The sequence below is a fragment of the Trichosurus vulpecula genome, chromosome 2 (genome assembly GCF_011100635.1).
Source record: "Trichosurus vulpecula isolate mTriVul1 chromosome 2, mTriVul1.pri, whole genome shotgun sequence".
NCBI lineage: Eukaryota > Metazoa > Chordata > Mammalia > Diprotodontia > Phalangeridae > Trichosurus > Trichosurus vulpecula.
In genome coordinates, this window is record NC_050574.1 from 194,770,188 (window position 1) to 194,787,722 (window position 17,535).

General features: G+C 39.7%; 1 protein-coding gene across 1 annotated transcript in view; it reads right to left on the reverse strand.

Moving 5' to 3' along the window:
- Positions 1 to 17,535, reverse strand: part of LOC118836889 — a 180,379-nt gene that overhangs the window by 70,614 nt on the left and 92,230 nt on the right. The gene's annotated exons all lie outside the window — the stretch shown is intronic.

A 17,535-nucleotide genomic window follows, 5' to 3' on the forward strand; every position in this document is an offset into this window, starting at 1 on the left:
TGATTCACAGATACCCAATAAACACCCCCTGGTGCTATCTACTGGGAGTAACCAATTTGCTTTTCTTATTGCTATAAGAATGTCTTATAACTAAAGAAAATGAGCAACTCAGACTGACAGAATAGTTGCAGGCATGCTATTTGTCTCAGAGAAAACAGTTGACTTTGAGGGAAACTGCATCCAACAGGAGTTGGTGCTAGAGGGAGAGAAACAAATGTGGTCCTTATATTCCACAGAGTGCAGTTGAGGTCCCCCAAGAGAATGTAAGGCTAATAAAGGAGATAGTAAAAATCAGTTGTGTTTTTCTTGAAGGAAGTTCATAGTAGGTGTCAATTTAACCCAAGGGAGCAATGGTACTGATTATTTTCCAGAGGCTTGACAGAGACCAATGTCTAAGCATATTTTCTGAAGTGTGGTTTATTTTCCAAGTCACTTAACCTCCCTAGGCCTCATTTGCAAAAAAATGTGTGGGGACAAGTGAAAATAATCTTAAAGGTGCATTCTAGCTCAGTATTCTGTGGTTCATTTTTATACATTTGATTTGTTAAGGACAAATCATTCAACATGCTATACTTACTTTAATGGGTCCCATGACTTAAAATGAACCTTTGGAACACAACCAGTTTTTACTCTGAAGACTCCTTGTATATAAAAATGAAGTCCTGAATTAGAGTAAAAGGGGGAGGAGCCAACACGATGGCTTGAAAGCAGGGAGCTCCCCGCCGAGTCCCTCCAAAAACCTATAAAAAAAAGGCTCTGAACCAATTCTAGAACTGCAGAGCACATAAAATAGCAGAGGAAAGCAGGCTCCAGCCCAGGACAGCCTGGATGGTCTCCAGGTGAGGTCTATCCTGCACGGAGCTGGGAGGGAAGCAGAGTGGAGCAGAGCAGAGCCCAGCGTGGGCGGTGGGACCAACCAGACCAGGAGCCGGGCGGAGCATGCCCTAGCGCCCTGAATCAGTGAGCTGCAGCAGTTACCAGACTTCTCAACCCACAAACACCAAAGACAACAGAGAAGGTTAATGGGAAAAGCTGTGGGAGTAAAAGGAGTTCTTGGTTCGGCTACCAAACTGGGGGGCAGCTGAGGTGGGGCAGCTACAGAAGTACAGCTGCAGTTGCTTTTGGCCCCAGGCCCACCTGGTGGGAGGAATTAAGTGGGAGATCAGAGCAGGAATGAAGAGCCTGCTGAAGATTTAAGCCCAGTCTGGGTTGGGGGTTCTTGGGGAAGGAGGAGTGCTGGTGTGGCAGAACTGGCACATCCCCCCAAGCTTGGAATATAGTTCTCTTAACTCTACAAGCAGTCATACCCCACTGAAAAACTCAAGGGTCAAGTTAGTTGGCTGGGAATACGGCCAGGCAGCGAAAACACTCCCAGATTCAGTCTCAGACTTTGGAATCTTTCTTTGGTGACAAAGAAGACCAAAACATACAGACAGAAGAAGTCAACAAAGTCAAAGAGACTACAACAAAAGCCTCCAAGAAAAACATGAACTGGTCTCAGGCCATGGAAGAGCTACAAAAAGAGTTGGAAAAGCAAGTTAGAGAAGTAGAGGAAAAATTGGGAAGAGAAATGAGAAGGATGTGCGAAAACCATGAAAAACAAGTCAATGACTTGCTAAAGGAGACCCAAAAAAATACTGAAAAATATACTGAAGAAAACAACACCTTAAAAAATAGACTAACTCAAATGGCAAAAGAGCTCCAAAAAGCCAATGAAGAGAAGAATGCCTTGAAAGGCAGAATTAGCCAAATGGAAAAGGAGGTCCAAAAGACCACTGAAGAAAATATTACCTTAAAAATTAGATTGGAGCAAGTGGAAGCTAGTGATTTGATGAGAAATCAAGATATTATAAAACAGAAACAAAGGAATGAAAAAATGGAAGACAATGTGAAATATCTCATTGGAAAAACCATTGACCTGGAAAATAGATCTAGGAGAGATAATTTAAAAATGATTGGACTACCTGAAAGCCATGATCAAAAAAAGAGCCTAGATATCATCTTCCAAGAAATTATCAAGGAGAATTGCCCTGATATTTTAGAGCCACAGGGCAAAACAGAAATTGAAAGAATCCACCAATTGCTTCCTGAAAAATATCCCAAAAAGAAATCTCCTAGGAATATTGTCACCAAATTCCAGAGCTCCCAGGTCAAGGAGAAAATACTGCAAGCAGCCAGAAAGAAACAATTTGAGTATTGTGGAAACACAATCAGAATAATCCAAGATCTAGCAGCTTCTACATTAAGGGACCGAAGGGTTTGGAATATGATATTCCGGAGGTCAATGGAGCTAGGATTAAAACCAAGAATCACCTACCCAGCAAAACTGAGTATCATGTTCCAAGGCAAAATATGGATTTTCAATAAAATAGAGGGCTTTCAAGCTTTCTCAGTGAAAAGACCAGAGCTGAATAGAAAATTTGACTTTCAAAGACAAGAATCAAGAGAAGCATGAAAAGGTAATCAAGAAAAAGAAATTGCAAGGGACTTACTAAAGTAGAACTTTTTGTTTACATTCCTACATGGAAAGATGATGTGTATGATTCATGAGACCTCAGTATTAGGATAGCTGAAGGGAATATTCATATATATATGTTTATGTATATATATGTATATGTGAGTGTGTATGTATGTATATATGTATGTGTGTACATACATACATACATACATATATATATATATATATATATAGAGAGAGAGAGAGAGAGAGAGAGAGAGAGAGAGAGAGAGAGAGAGAGAGGGCGAGAGGGCACAGGGTGAGTTGAAGATGAAGGGAAGATATCTAAAAGAAATAAAATCAAACTAAGGGATGAGAGAGGAATATATCGAGAGAGGGAGACAGGGAGAGATAGAATGGGGTAAATTATCTCGCATAAAAGTGGTAAGAAAAAGCAGTTCTGTAGGAAGAGAAGAGAAGGCAGGTGAGGGGGAATGAGTGAATCTTGCTCTCATCAGATTTGACCTGAGGAGGGAATACCATACATACTCAATTGGGTATCTTACCCCACAGGAAAAAAAGGAGGAAGAAGATAGAAAAAAAGGGGGGATGATAGAAGGGAGGGCAGATGGGGGTGGAGGTAATCAAAAACAAACATGTTCGAAAGGGGACAGGGTCAAGGGAGAAAATTCAATAAAGGGGGATAGGTTAGGAAGGAGCAAAATATAGTTAGTCTTTCACAACATGAGTATCGTGGAAGGGTTATACATAATGATACGCATGTGGCCTATGTTGAATTGCTTGACTTCTTAGGGAGGGTGGGTGGGAAGGGAAGAGGGGAGAGAATTTGAAACTCAAAGTTTTTAAAACAGATGTTCAAAAACAACAAAAAAAAAGTTTTTGCATGCAACTAGAAAATAAGATACACAGGCAATGGGGCATAGAAATTTATCTTGCCCTACAAGAAAGGAAGGGAAAAGGGGATGGGCGGGGAGTGGGGTGACAGAAGGGAGGGCTGAATGGGGAACAGGGCAACAAGAATATATGCCATTTTGGAGTGGGGGGGAGGGTAGAAACGGGGAGAAAATTTGTAATTCAAACTCTTGTGAAAATCAATGCTTGAAAACTAAATATATTAAATAAAAAAAAAAATGAAGTCCTGGAAGAGTACATGATATTGAGAGAATTTCTTTTTCTTTTTGGCCTAGAATGAGAAGTTGAAAGTATCCATTCAGGTGTTATCAGTCTTTGGTCATGGCATGGTTGAGGAATGGGGATGAAGTAGAGTGCAGGGGTAGTATTTGCCAAATTCTCCCCTTCCCTTCTTATCTCTCTCTTATCCTCCAATAATTCCTGAGCAAAAATTCTGGAGGAGTTATGACATTATGATACTGTCTTTCGGGATTCTTAATGCACTAGTTAGTATCTCTTTGGTTTGACACTTGGTCTGGATGACTCTTATAGAGAGTGTGCCCAGGCAGAGATTTTTCAATATAACAAGGTTATAGGACAAGACCTTTGTTTTCATTTTAAAGATATTTTTCCTCTTGAAAGTATAGATAGTACCCCGGTACCATTTTTGGGACTTTGATTATGTCTCCTTCATGGGCTGTAAACCTGCCCTGAATGCTTATCTTTCACCACGTGGAGGATTACTGTATACCATTCTGGCATTTGGGGATGACTATTTGAATTCTGGTTTATATAACACTGAACCCTTGGACTTAACCTTTTAAAGTAGCAGAAGAGAAACAGAGAGAGCTGAGAATGCATAAGGAAAGGAAGAGCCAAGAATAGAAGAAGTTGGGGGAGGGGAGAGAGAAGAGAAAGATGCTATTCACAGATAACAGATTGGGGGAACAGGGGAGGAAAGAAGAGGGTCTTGCTTATTTACATGGCCTTCCCCAGGCAGAAAGAGAACTAGGAATTCTGGAACCTGGGGCAAAGTTGGTGGCAAGGTAGAGGGGAGTGTAGAGGACAGTACAAATTTTTCTTCAGAGGTCCTTTATTGAATATAATTTTGTTGCATTGTGGTCCATAAAATATATGCTTAATAGTTCTGCTTTTCTACATTGTGAGGTTTTTATGCCCTGATACATAATCAATTTTGGTAGAGGTGCTATGCACAGGTTATAGATACATACATACATATATGTGTTTTTATGTGTGTATTTATATACGTATGTATGTATGTATTCCTTTCTACTTCCATTCAATAATCATTAATGTCTATTATATCTAATATTTATAAAATTCTATTTGGGTCCTTAACTTCTTCTTTGTTTATTTTTGGTTAGATTTGTCTAAGTTTGAAATGAGTACATTGAGGTCCCCTGCTATTATCGTTTTAATGTCCTTTTCTCTCTGTAAATCATTTAATTTTTCCTTCAAGTATTTATATGCTATGCCATTTGGTGGAGATATTTAGTATTGATATTTATTGTTTATGTGTTTCTCAGTATGATGTCATTTCCCTACTTATCTCTTTTAATTAAGTCTGTTTTTGCTATTCCCTTGTCTGAGATAATGATTGCTACTCTTGCCTTCTTTACTTTAGCTGAAGCTTTAACAGATTCTAATCTAACCCCTTATTTTACTCTATGGGAATCTTCATGTTTCAAACATGCTTCTTATTGGATTGTGCTTTCCAAACCCTTCTGCTATCCTCTTCCATTTATAGAGGTCTTCACCTTATCCACACTCCCAGTTATGACTGTTAATGCTGTATTTCTTTCCCTTCTATTGTACTTTTTAATTATCTTTCTTTCCTACTCTTCTCTTTACAAACAATGTACTCAGCATCAGTTCTTAAGGTTTAATGCAATTTGTTTCTGCCCCCTTCTCTTTCTCTTGCCCAGAGCCCAATCGCAAGTTTTTATCTCCCCCCCTTTCCTTTTAAACCACCTTTTCCAAACTACTCTCTATGGTTAAAGTATGTTTTGATTATGACTAATCCCCCTCTGAATGGACCCTCCCTCTTATTCTTCCCTTTCCCTCCTGTTTCTCTGTTGAGTGAAAAGTATTTCTGTACTCCAACATGTATATGTCTTCTTCCCTCCTTTGACCAGAATAAAGTGAGGTTCAAGCATTACCCATTCCTCCCCTATTGCAACTCCGCATTCCTTATTTTATAGATGAGGAAAATGACACCCAAAGAGCTTAAGTGATTTGCTCAGGGCCCCGCAGCTAGTAGGTGTCTGAGGCAGAATTTCAACTCAAGGCTTCCTGATTCTGAGAAAAGGGATTGTGATCTATCCATTACACCATGCTGTATCTTATGATACAGATAAGTAAACATGTTCTCTGACTCCAAATACAGCACTCATCACTAAAAGCTTAGTCAATGTAGTCAGTCCTCTTATCTCTGGGTAACACTTTTTAATCTTCTTTCAAAAGGACACAGAAATATTTTCTACTCTCGCAAGGGGAATACACTAATAACATTTTTAAACAACCCTTCCACATAACGAGCAACACTTATTATAGAGTTCTATGTCCAGGGTGCTCAAGAAATAATCATATGCTATCTACCATTTATTCAAATAGCTTTGAAAAGCATTGCAAAATGGTCATCCTGCTTTAGTTGTAAACTTGTTGTTTTTTTTTTTTTCACACCATCTCCCCCCAAAATACTGAATCATTTTTAGTTGTCATCTGGCGCATAACTCTGGCCCCAGCATCTGTGACTCCAAGGTCTTCAGGATTAGGGAATTTATTACAACAGCTGATGCCAGCCAGCCGTTGGAGAGAGAGACAGAGGGAGCTAGTGTAACAAGGAGTGGCTACATGACAAACCAAGAAAAAAAATGGAAACTTCAGGTTTTAGAGCTATGCCCAGGTCAAAAATAGTTTTAAATAATTCAGAGAAATATGCTTGATCAGTAGCTGGGGTGACTTCATGGTCAGACACATCTAGCTATTCAGCCAAGGAATGCAGCTGCTGGCTTGCTGCTGGTTGCTGCATTTTTTTTTTCTCATCCAAACAAACACTGGGGCCATGATGCTGAGCCAGATGCTCTTACACGCACTCCTGGTTCTGTATTGAATTTGCTTTGGCAAATTCTCCCTCTTGCTGTTGAGGAACAAAACTGGACTTAAGTGCTAAGTGTTCAGAACTCTTTATCAAAACATCTATCTTGATCAGTTACTGTTGTGTAAAGATGTGTTGACTGCTGTCTTCTCCCTTCTTTTCCATCCCCATTCCTATTATCTGAGGTCCCATGCTAAATGTATATGACATGGCTGTGGTTCTGTAGGATCTTGTATTTTTACGTGATTAGCATTGTATTTTTCTATATTGTCTTCTCTATAGGATTATGGTTTTGTGTTCCAAGTCCTTCTTTTTATAGATGAGGAAATTAACCTCCGAGAGGTTAACTGATTTGGCTCAAAGTCCCATGGGTAGTAAGTGACAAATAGGGCCAAGATTCAAACCCTGGAGTCCCTACTACACAGCTAGTGCTCTTTTCACTGTATAATCTTTCTGTTGGGGGAAATGATGCATGAAGACTTGAATAAAATATTTAAATAATAGTTCAAGAGAACAACAAAAGATGTCACTGGGCAATGGCAAACTTCCTTGTAGAGTAGAGAGGATAGAGTGCTACAAAATTGGCATGCTCCATATGTGAATACCAGGACACCAAGAGTTTTCTTGCCTTTGATTATTTTATTTTATGGAATTTGACACTAGATGAAAGGTAATGACATAATATCAATAAACAATTATATTTCTGAATGTTTGAGTCAACAAAGAAGATTGATAGCTCTAGGAAAAATCTTGTTAGAAAAGTAGAGTCATGCTTGTGTGATACATGATAGAAAGTGAACAGTTTTCTTTTGGTCTGGACCTGGCCTGTGATTTCGTCCCTCACCTGTGTTGGTTCACAATTTATCAGAAACTTATTGCCTTAGTGAGTTGCCTAGGGGCACCAAAAGCTAAAGATTAGAGTTCCAACCCTAACCCTGTCTAGAATTGCTAATGGTCACAGAGTTTGTATGAGCCACAGGTAAGACTCAAAACCCAATTCTTCTGGACTCCAATACTAGCCATCTACCCACTACCTTATGCTTCCTCTCAAAAGCCCTTCTTATTTGCAAGCACTATCAGTAAATGACACATGTTAAGAATAATAATCTTCAGAAACAAATGTCAGTCAATAAGCATTTACTTATTGTACTTACCTACTATGTACCAGGAAATGTGCTAAGTGATGAGGGCACAGTCTCTGGGAACCCCTCGAACCCTTGAACTCTCCTTGAATCTTCCCACTCTACTTGGCCTTGGCCTGAGGCTATAACCATTAAGCCCAAATGCCTACCTTGCCCAGTCCTCTATTGTCCAGCTGTTTCCCACCCTTAATCTTGTCTTCCCAACGACCTCCTGCCCTTAATCCTGTTTCCCATCCTTAAACCTGATCAAAATATCTATACCCTAGCTCCTGCTACCCCAGCCCTTTATGGGTCGTCATTTCCATATAGCCTTCAGCTATTTCCCCCACCCAGGAGTCTGACCTGATCCCAGTCCTTTCAGGCTCCTCCTTAGACTCCTCCTTAAGTCCTTCCCTAGACCCCTCCTCTGGCCACCCCACACCACCCCTCAATCCCTCCCACAACCTTTGTGTATATAATCTCCATCTTGCCTCCATGAAGGTGGTCAGATCCAATCTAGCTCAGATTGGTCTGGCCCGCTTTCCTTACAGGCGTCGCAAGGGGTGGGATGTCTTGGGGCAGGCCTATTTGGCTAACTCTTAAATAAACTTTATCTTTTCCCTTGGCTGAGAAAGCTTGAGTCGAATTCTTTCGGCAGGACCCGGTGTGTCGGTACTTTGGGGTGTCGAGCACCTCTCACCCCAAACGCTCATTACTAAGTTCTCAGTATATAAAGAAAACAAGACAGTTTCTGCCCTGGAAGAGCTCACAATCTAATGGTGGAGATAAAATGCAAACTACTATGTACAAACAAGTTGGAAACAGTTTGGATAAGAAATGATCAACAGAGGGAAAGTACTAGAATTAAGAATTGTGAAAGGCTTCCTGTAGAAGGTGGAATTTTTGCTGGAACTTAAGGAAGCAGAGATAAAAGAGGGAGAGCATTCTAGGCATGGAGGGAGAGCATTCTAGGCATGGAGAGAGCCAATGCTCAGAGCAGAAAAGTAGCATGTCTTGTTTGAGGTACAGCAAGGAGGCCAAAGTTATTGGATTAAAGATTACATAGCTGGGGATAAGGTGTAAGAAGACTGAACAACTGGGGGGTGGGGGGAGGTGGGGCTAAAGCTTCTGGCATCACAAACATGTCACAAGAAACCTATGCAAACCAGGCTTTCCCTTGAGGCAAGGAGATCATCAAAGACTCCTCCTAATTTAATCAAAGAAACAAAGGCTGGACTAATCAAGGGCACTTGATTAAATAAGTGCTAAAAGAGAAAACAGTAAAAGAAAGTCCCACCTTAATTACCAATACAAGGGTTCCTTGGGGCATTACTTCTAACTTCTGTCCATAAAAGTCATAAATTAAGAGTCCTCGTTTATTTTAGGGACAATGTAGTGACTTTATGTGTATATAGCCCCACTTTTATTCTGAATAATATTGAACTTTGAAGTCTTTAGATGAATTAGTTTCTAGTTTTTTCCCTTTCTGTTATTACAGCTTGGCAGCACGGTGTAAACATGATGATTCTATTGAGTATTATGGAGATTGGGTAAAGGACATTTAATGGAAGGATGTTGCTAATTCATATTTTCCCAGAAGATGATAACAACAAGTAAGACAACTGAGGGCAAATCATTGTCTCCCCAAGAATTTCCATTCATGCCTACTACTGTGTCTTGGGTAGTGCTGTTCCCCTGCTTGGGATGTCTTCACCCTTTCTTTGAGCCTAGTTAAATACTACATATGAACTTCAGCTGAAGTCCCATATCCTTTATGAGCCTTTCCTGATCACTCGAGATAATTCATTCATTCAGAGCCCATTGAGTGCAAATCATTGTGTTTGGAGCTGGGGAAGACACAAAGGCAATCAATAGATAGTCCTGATACTCAAGGAGAATACAATCCAACAGGAGGGATCAGACACACAGAAGTATTAAAGACAACACAGTAAAAATACAACTAAACAACTACACAGCTAGTATGATGTGATTAGAGAAAGGCAAGAGCAAAAGAGGCACAAAGCAATATGGGAGCCCTCATATCAATGTCTCCTTCTTCTGAGAGTCTATATCCCTTGTGTCTTTAACACTTGTTTCACTCTGTCCTATATTGTTATTCCAACCATCCAAACATCCACTCATCCATCAATTAATTCAACAGACATTTCATTAAGTGCTTGGTATTTGCCATATACACTGCTAGATACTATGGGAGATATAGTCTCTGTCCTCAATGAGCTTCCACTCTACAACAGAGGGATGACATAGACATATAGACAATACAAGCCAAAATATAACTGCATTAGATGAGCCTAAGTACTAGGAGAACTGATGAGGGAGAGATCACTTCCAATTGGGGGAATCAGGGAAGACACCTTGAAAAAAGTGGAAGAAGTTAGATGAGCAGGATATCAATAGAGAGAGATTGGGACAAGGGAAGCATTCCTGGCAATGTAGAACAATGTGAACAAAGGCATGGGAACAGTAAGTAATTCCATTTGAGTGGTCTATTGTAACAGGTGAAGCATGTGCAGAGAGCCTCTCTCCCCATTTGGAGGGGCTAAGAAACCAGCTTCTAGGAAAGGCATAAGGAAGGGCTATGGGAAGGCATGGGAGCATTTCAGACATTCTGCAACTGGTTCTGGTCTAGTAACTATGGGGTTAGGAGATTTTTTAAATGGATGACTAACTGAGGGTACCTTCAAAAATGTATGTTTGAGCAGAACCTCAGTCTTCTTTTCTCTTTTTTGGTGGGGGTAGGGAGGTGCTTTTTGGTCATGTCTTTGGTTGACTTCTTGAACTTTTGTTGATAGTGTCTGGTGAGAGGAAATGTTGTAAGTGACAGGCCTTGGACCCTTCCCACCAAGGCCAATATGTGGCCTCAAAATGTAGGGGTGGAGCTGGGTGGGGGGCAGGGAGGGCATGGACCTAGGTGCAATCTGAAAGCTGGCCAGGGAAGTTCCTTCTCCTGGAGAATGTGCACACACAGCATCTTGGTGAAAACACTCAGGGGCAAAAGCACAAGTGAAGACAAGACAAATATAAACTCTTACAGTTTGTCTTTTAATAGTCTCCCAGTAGATTAATTTTTATTCTTGATGAATAACATGTACAGAACAATCAATTAACAAATCAATCAATAAAGATCTATTAAGTGACTACTATGTGCCAATCATGGTGCTAAGTGGTAGAACCATATGTGTGTGTAGCTATGACAGACACTGCAAAGGGACAATAAAGTGGGCTCATAATTGAAAAGGGGGAAGAAAGAGGGGAAGGCCAAATTGCTTCTGGGAAGTTGCAGAGCTCTTTTATGGACCTCACACTTGCTCTGAAACAGAGGCTCATTTTTTTTAATACCAACAAGTCTCCCACTATTGTTGTGTGGCAGTGAGGTATAGAACCCCACTACCTCCCAAGAACTGAAAATGAGTTATCACCTCTAGGGTAATAGAAAGGCTCTATGGTGGTAATGAGTAGGCTACAGCACATTAAAAACCAGGAATGAGAAAGAAGAGCTGGATAAAAGGATGCAATGAAATACGTGATTGTGAAAGAAAATGGGCTGGTCACTCCTTTTAAGCAAGGAATAACCAATGGATAGCCTGTGTGTTACTCTGGAACCCCTGGATCCTTGTAATGTCTAGAGAAAATGAAGGAAAGTCCCCTGAACATTGGATAGAATTCTTTCCACCCCTTGCAAACTCATGGGCAAATGTGGACAATAGTCACATGGGATGGGCAGCCATGGATGGGTACAATCTGTATCATTGAGGGATACCCACATCAATGAAATTAAATAGGTACATTTTAGTATTTGACTGCTGGACGCTAATATAGTGTTGACTCTCTCTAAATGGTGCTACATAAGCCCCTTCAAGGCTGAGTTCATTATTCCTCTTGTAAGCCTAAAAGGCGTTCCAAGAATTATATTTTCCTTGGAATGCTCTGGGGCCATTGCACAACTCAGCCAATTTGATGGCAATCTTGTGTTAGCCTGAGTATGAAAAACACTCTTCTACTCATCCTCTTCCTGAATCCTATCCAGATAGTAGCACCTTCCCATCTTTCCAAACCCCAACCTTTCACTTCCACCTTCAAATAAGTCTAAACTGATGAACAGTTAATGGAATACTGAGTTGTGAGCAGGCCTGGCTAAGTACTGAACCAAGTTTCAATCCGAAAGCATTGGTGCCTGAATACTAGTAGGATCTTGACAATCTCTATTTGGGTTATTTATCCTGTTTGTCTTTGTTCAATCCCCTTCAGTCCTGGTTGATGAAGACTCATTTGATCTAAGGGATGTCCTAGCCAGGTCTCTGAAAGTATGAGCACATTTTTCCATTATGTCCTCTAGCTAGCATTTCTGCTCCTACACATCATCAAAGTCTTGCTGAACTGCTGAATGAATTCTTCCCAAAAGATTGGCAGGGAGATATTCTCAGTAAGTTGGCCCATGCCCAGCAGGTCCAAGTAATATATATGTAAATTGGTAATGGCTCCCTGGGTCCAGTTTGTCTGGAACACCTTCAGTTTTAGGTCTATATAAAAAAATTGGTTTACCCCAGAAATCTGGCTGGAAAACATAACTCATTAAATTTACTGAAGGTAACTGGATGATTTCTACCTATTCTCAATACCATTTTTTCCCTCCTAGAAGGAGGCAATCATTTTCCAAAGTATGATGCTCTTCTTCATGACTTTGGTGCCTTCACTTATGTACTGGGTCAACTGGTACCATTTTGATTCCACAAAAGAGCCTCTCACGTTTCAGGGAAAATAGGGTCCCTTTCTAGAGGTTGTATTCACATTGAGAGTAAGAGGGATGGCTATTGGAAAGAGGCAGGATTGTACTATCCTATGCTGTAGGTTTGGATCAGTCTCAGCAAGTCCCCTCAGCGTCTATCTAGCATTTGGGGGTGATAGGTTAATTAGGAACTGATGGATTGACTTCTTGGGCATATATAAGATATTGGGGATAAGAAGGTTGGAGGGAATCACCAAGTACTGTCTGAATACTGGCTAGGGAAGTTCCTGCCCTTGAGGAAAACAATCAGAATGGCAGAAGATATTCAGAGGCAAAATTACAAATGCATGCTAGGATATGGAAAAATTAAGTTCTGGGAAAGTTCACAGAAGTAAGGGTAAGGAACAAACAGAGTAAGTCCAGGGAATCTCATCAGTGGATTTGACTGAATGGTTGTCTGGTCAATTATGGTGCCTATTTGTACCAGCTGTTCATTTCCATCCCCAATTCCATCTTGCCCACCTCCCACTCCCCAAACTTTCTGTCCCAATCATTGCTGAAAGGAAGGATGTTTCATCAGTAACTGACACTGTCAGGAGAAAGGTGAAGGCTAGTTATGTAGCCTTGAGTGTTGTTTACTTAGAGATGTTCATCAAAGCCGCTGAAGTAGATTCTTCATACTGTTCTCCAGACTGCCTTCAGTTTGGAATCAGAGAACCTGGATTTGAATCCTACTTCTGTACCTGACTACCTGTGTGATCTTGGGTAGATTACTTAAATTATACAGGCCCATTTTCTTTATGTGTAGAATGAGGAAGTTGGACTCAATGGTCTCTAAGAGTACTTGTTTTCTATTCTAAATCTGTGACCCTATGATCTTATGAAATGTAGTTAGAGAGAAAAGATATAAGCCAAACACAGAGCCTTGGGATATGCCCATGATAAGGGGTTAGGAATAGAAAGAGGAGCCTGAGAAAAGGACAGAGAAGGGATATCTTAGAGAAGTAAGATGTGACCAAGAAGAGTGAAATGTCTTAGAAGCTAAAGGAGATGAAAGCATCAACAGAGAGGTGGTTGTCCACGTCAGATGTTGCAGGCCAAGGACTGAGAAAAGATCACCAGAACCTTAGAAAGAGAAGTTTCAGTTGAATTGTTGCTATTGAACAGGTTTGTATAAGTTATTTCATGACAGGGGCCTGAGCAGATTGTGAGCAAGCAGTATGCACTCAGGGAATATTGGCTAAAATGAATGGAACAGGAAAATGATGGCATAATTCCTTTATGTTTCAAGTCTCATTTAGTGAATGAATATTCCCTTTTAGATGTCTACATATAAGGAACTTAAAAATTAGAACTTCTCAATCCACCAAGAAAATCTAGAAGCACCACCATTTTTTGTCTTGGGGATTAGAGACGAGAATGGTAAATAAACTTGAGTGAAGAATGATGCCCATCTGTGACAAGTAGCAAATGCAAAAAAACAAACAAAACCAACCTCATTTGTGCCTTCAGAGGGTACATTGTTGATATGAGTTTAGAGGAGCTGGCCACAGAGAGCCATGTTCTTTAGCAATCACTCTCAGAATACATATAGAGCACGAGAGTGAGCTCTGAGCCCTTATATTAGATTGTTCACACATCTGCAGCTCCAGAGAGGGAAATAAAATGTTCTGCTTGTCCAATTGGTTATGTTCCAGTCCTGTAATGGCTTGGTTTATATTGTTTGGGGTATTTTGTTTCTATCAGATCAGTTGTTAGCAGAAATACATCTTGACAGCTAGTGCCTCCAGTACATGCTAGTGGTGACAGAGCACTTTAAAAAGCTGTGTATGTTGTGATATCAGCATCTAAAGTCAAATACTTCTCTTCTACCTCATTTCCCCTTACATCAGTTCCTGTCTTAGATGGCACTTTTGTTTTGAATAATGGCAATGTCCAATATGCCCAAATTGCCTTTTACAGTCAGCCTACTTCAGAATGGACTGATCTGCAAATTAGATTGTGTACTCTAGGATAATTAAGAGCTCCCCACAAAACAGAGTCATAAGACTTTACAACACCATTAGAACAGTAGCTAAAATAGGTCCCAAATGCCTCTTAAATAAATTATGGTCCCTTAAGATGCAATGAGTATGGGGCTAGGATATCAAAGGTAAAGATAATGACATTTTTTCCTTTTAAACTTTTATTGTTAATCTTAAAAAAAATCAATAGAAATGGGTCCTCCCACCCCCACTTCTCCTTACACTGAGGAGTGCTCTGGAAGTCTATGCTAGGAGTTTGCTGCTATCCTTCAGTCATCCCTCCTCATCCTTACAGAGCTAAACTGTCAGTTTCTATTAGCTGTCATTAGAAAGGCAGTGTGGTATAGTGGTTAGAGAGCCAGCCTTGGAGCTATGAAGATCTGAGTACAAGCCTTGCCTCTGACACATAAGTGACTGTCATTTGACACCTCAGTGCTTTAGAATGGGGCTTCTTAAACTTTTTCCACTCTGGACCCCTTTTCCTGTTTAGGCAGAGGTTGTTGGTGTTGCATGGCCTAAGGGTATGTGCAGTGCAAAGTGTGCTTGCTTTGTGTTCAGAACCAAGACTGCAGTGAAACTGCTAGATGCAAGACAAGCGAGCACCGCCAGAAACACCTTGGATTCATTACATATTTGATTTTAAATTAATTTTTGGTCATTGATTATTCAGAAACCTTTTACTATTACTAAATTTTTGGCAACCCCATATGTTTAAGAAGCACTGCTTTAGACAGCTCTTTAAAAGACTACAGTTGGAGAAAAGGTGCCAACATGCATCAATATAAGGAGCTTCTTCATCTGAGAGTTCCTTATACTAGTCAAATCAGAGGTCCATTCCCTACCTACCCTTACATGCTACCATCCCTACTCTCAAAATATATACACTCCTTTTCTCTTTATTAGAAAGCAATGAAAGACCCTGTCTGTCTGTTTTTAGAACCCAAGTCAGATTTACTTAAGATGTTTGCCCTTGGGGCTTAATCTCAAAATTCTTTCAGCAAAAATGAGACTCAATGAGGCCAAGATGTCATAAAACCTAACTAAATTTGTAACATTTTCATTTTGAACATGAACAATCTGTCTTGTTGCTGCTCATTAGCTACACAGGCAGTCTTTATAAGAATAGCATAAGACTACAGGAAAGCTAAGCTGTGGCTGCTTTTCCTTTTTTAAATTATGGAATTTGGAAAGTAAGTGGTTTGGAACCTCTAAACACTTAAACCATTTAATATTTTTTAGTGGAATGAGTTCCAAAGGAGGCTTAAGCAAGTTTCTAACAAAACTTCATATCCTGGGCATATTCTGAATCATAATAATCAGGTGAGAAATATTTTGAAAATGAGGTTGTATGGGCTAAGAAGCCTAGTGGATGGTAAATGTGATGTGGGTAGATGTGGTGAAGGAGAAAAAGATGAATTTATGTCTTGATCTTGGTATTTATAAGTAGCTTTGACATCTGGAGGAGAGAGAGGAAACTTCTATTGCTTGTGTGTGTGTATGTGTGTGTGTGTGTGTGTGTGTGTGTGTGTGAGTATGTGATATGATTTTCCATAAGTATTTTATTTTTAGTTTAGGAACATCTTGACCAAATAGATGAGATCAGACAGAAGTGAATTTTTATGCCCATCTCAGAGATACCAACTTGATATAACTGCAAATATCATCAAGAAACCAAAGTAGTGTCTGTTGTTAAGTCAGTGCCAAACACAAGTGGCACTTTTTTTTGTCTGCCCAGTTCCTTGACTTGTAACTCTCATTGGCTTTTCTTTTAAGAGTTTGTATAAGTCTAAAGATGTACAAACTCAAGTAGAAGAAAGTGTATAGAAAAAAATGTGCTATCTTTGGATCATAGGAACGTCAGCTCATGTGGAGCCCTAGCTGGAAGGGGCCTCAGAAGCAATCCACTTCACTCCCTCACTTTACATTTGATGGAACTGAAGCCTAAAGTCACACATGGAGTTAAACTAATGTCAATACAACTGATGAACTAAAGACCCTTTAGATGAGACAAAAAAGACAAATGCAACAACTAAGTTAGTGTCAGCATATGGCAAGAGCTTGGGGCTGTAGAAGGTCTGAGAAAATGTACCTCCCTCCTTCTGTTGGGGACATGGGTTCAAACATATGTTTTCAAAAATGGTCACTTTGTCAGTTGGTTTTGCTTAACTGTTCTTTGTTACAAAAGAAGGAGCATTGAGGGTGGGGTAAGGAGAGGAAGTCTATTCTAAAATGATCAGGATATTTAAATAAATGCATTCAAAACTTTTTTTAAAAAAATTAAGACATAAAGGAAATCAGATAAGTAGAGAGAAAAATACATTGAGTACAAGTGAAAAACAAACAAAACTTTCAATGATATTCTTCCCACAAGTCAGTTTATCTAATGGAAATAAAAAGATGGCGATTAAGTCTTCATATGACATTACCTTAACTAAGTTTGCTAACACCTCAATCAAAGAATAAGTACTTATTAAATGTGTTCTAAGTGCCAAGCACAATGCTAAGCAAAACAGTCCCTGCCCACAAGGAACTTACATTCTATCAGAATATCTAAGAATTCAGGAATTAAGCTCCATTTCATGAAAAATTACTGAATTTGCAGACAAGAGAAAATTCAATAGAGAAAAATGTTAGGGACTTATGCACTGATGTCTAGGAGACAGGATGGGAATGACTGGTCAGGTACAAATATAAAAGAAAAATCTAAGGGTTTTTAGCAGACCACGATTTTAATATTGGTCAATAATAAAATATTAATCTTTAAAGCTAATATAATATTGAAAGGAACTGATAAAAGAATGCCTCAGGGGATCCCCCAAATGGTTCTATTAAATCATTATTTCACAAAGCAAGCTTCTCTCTATAACCCAAACTGGTTCAAACATACAAGGTTCTACATACTTAGGGGCTCCATAAGCAGCAAGGGTTGTAAGGCACTTAGAATGGATTTAGTGATTTCAGTCGTCACAGAAATGACTACAAGTTTGGAAAATTAGATGGATAAGGATGGTTCCAATACAATGCTCTTCAATCCTTATTAAGTAGCATGTAAATAAGATAAAACAATGGGAATGATTTCATTTGGAAAAGAGAAGGCAGAGGGTAATACAAATATATAAAATTTCTATGCAGCAGATGGTGGCTGGTGGATCTGGTTTCTCTCATACCAGATGTCT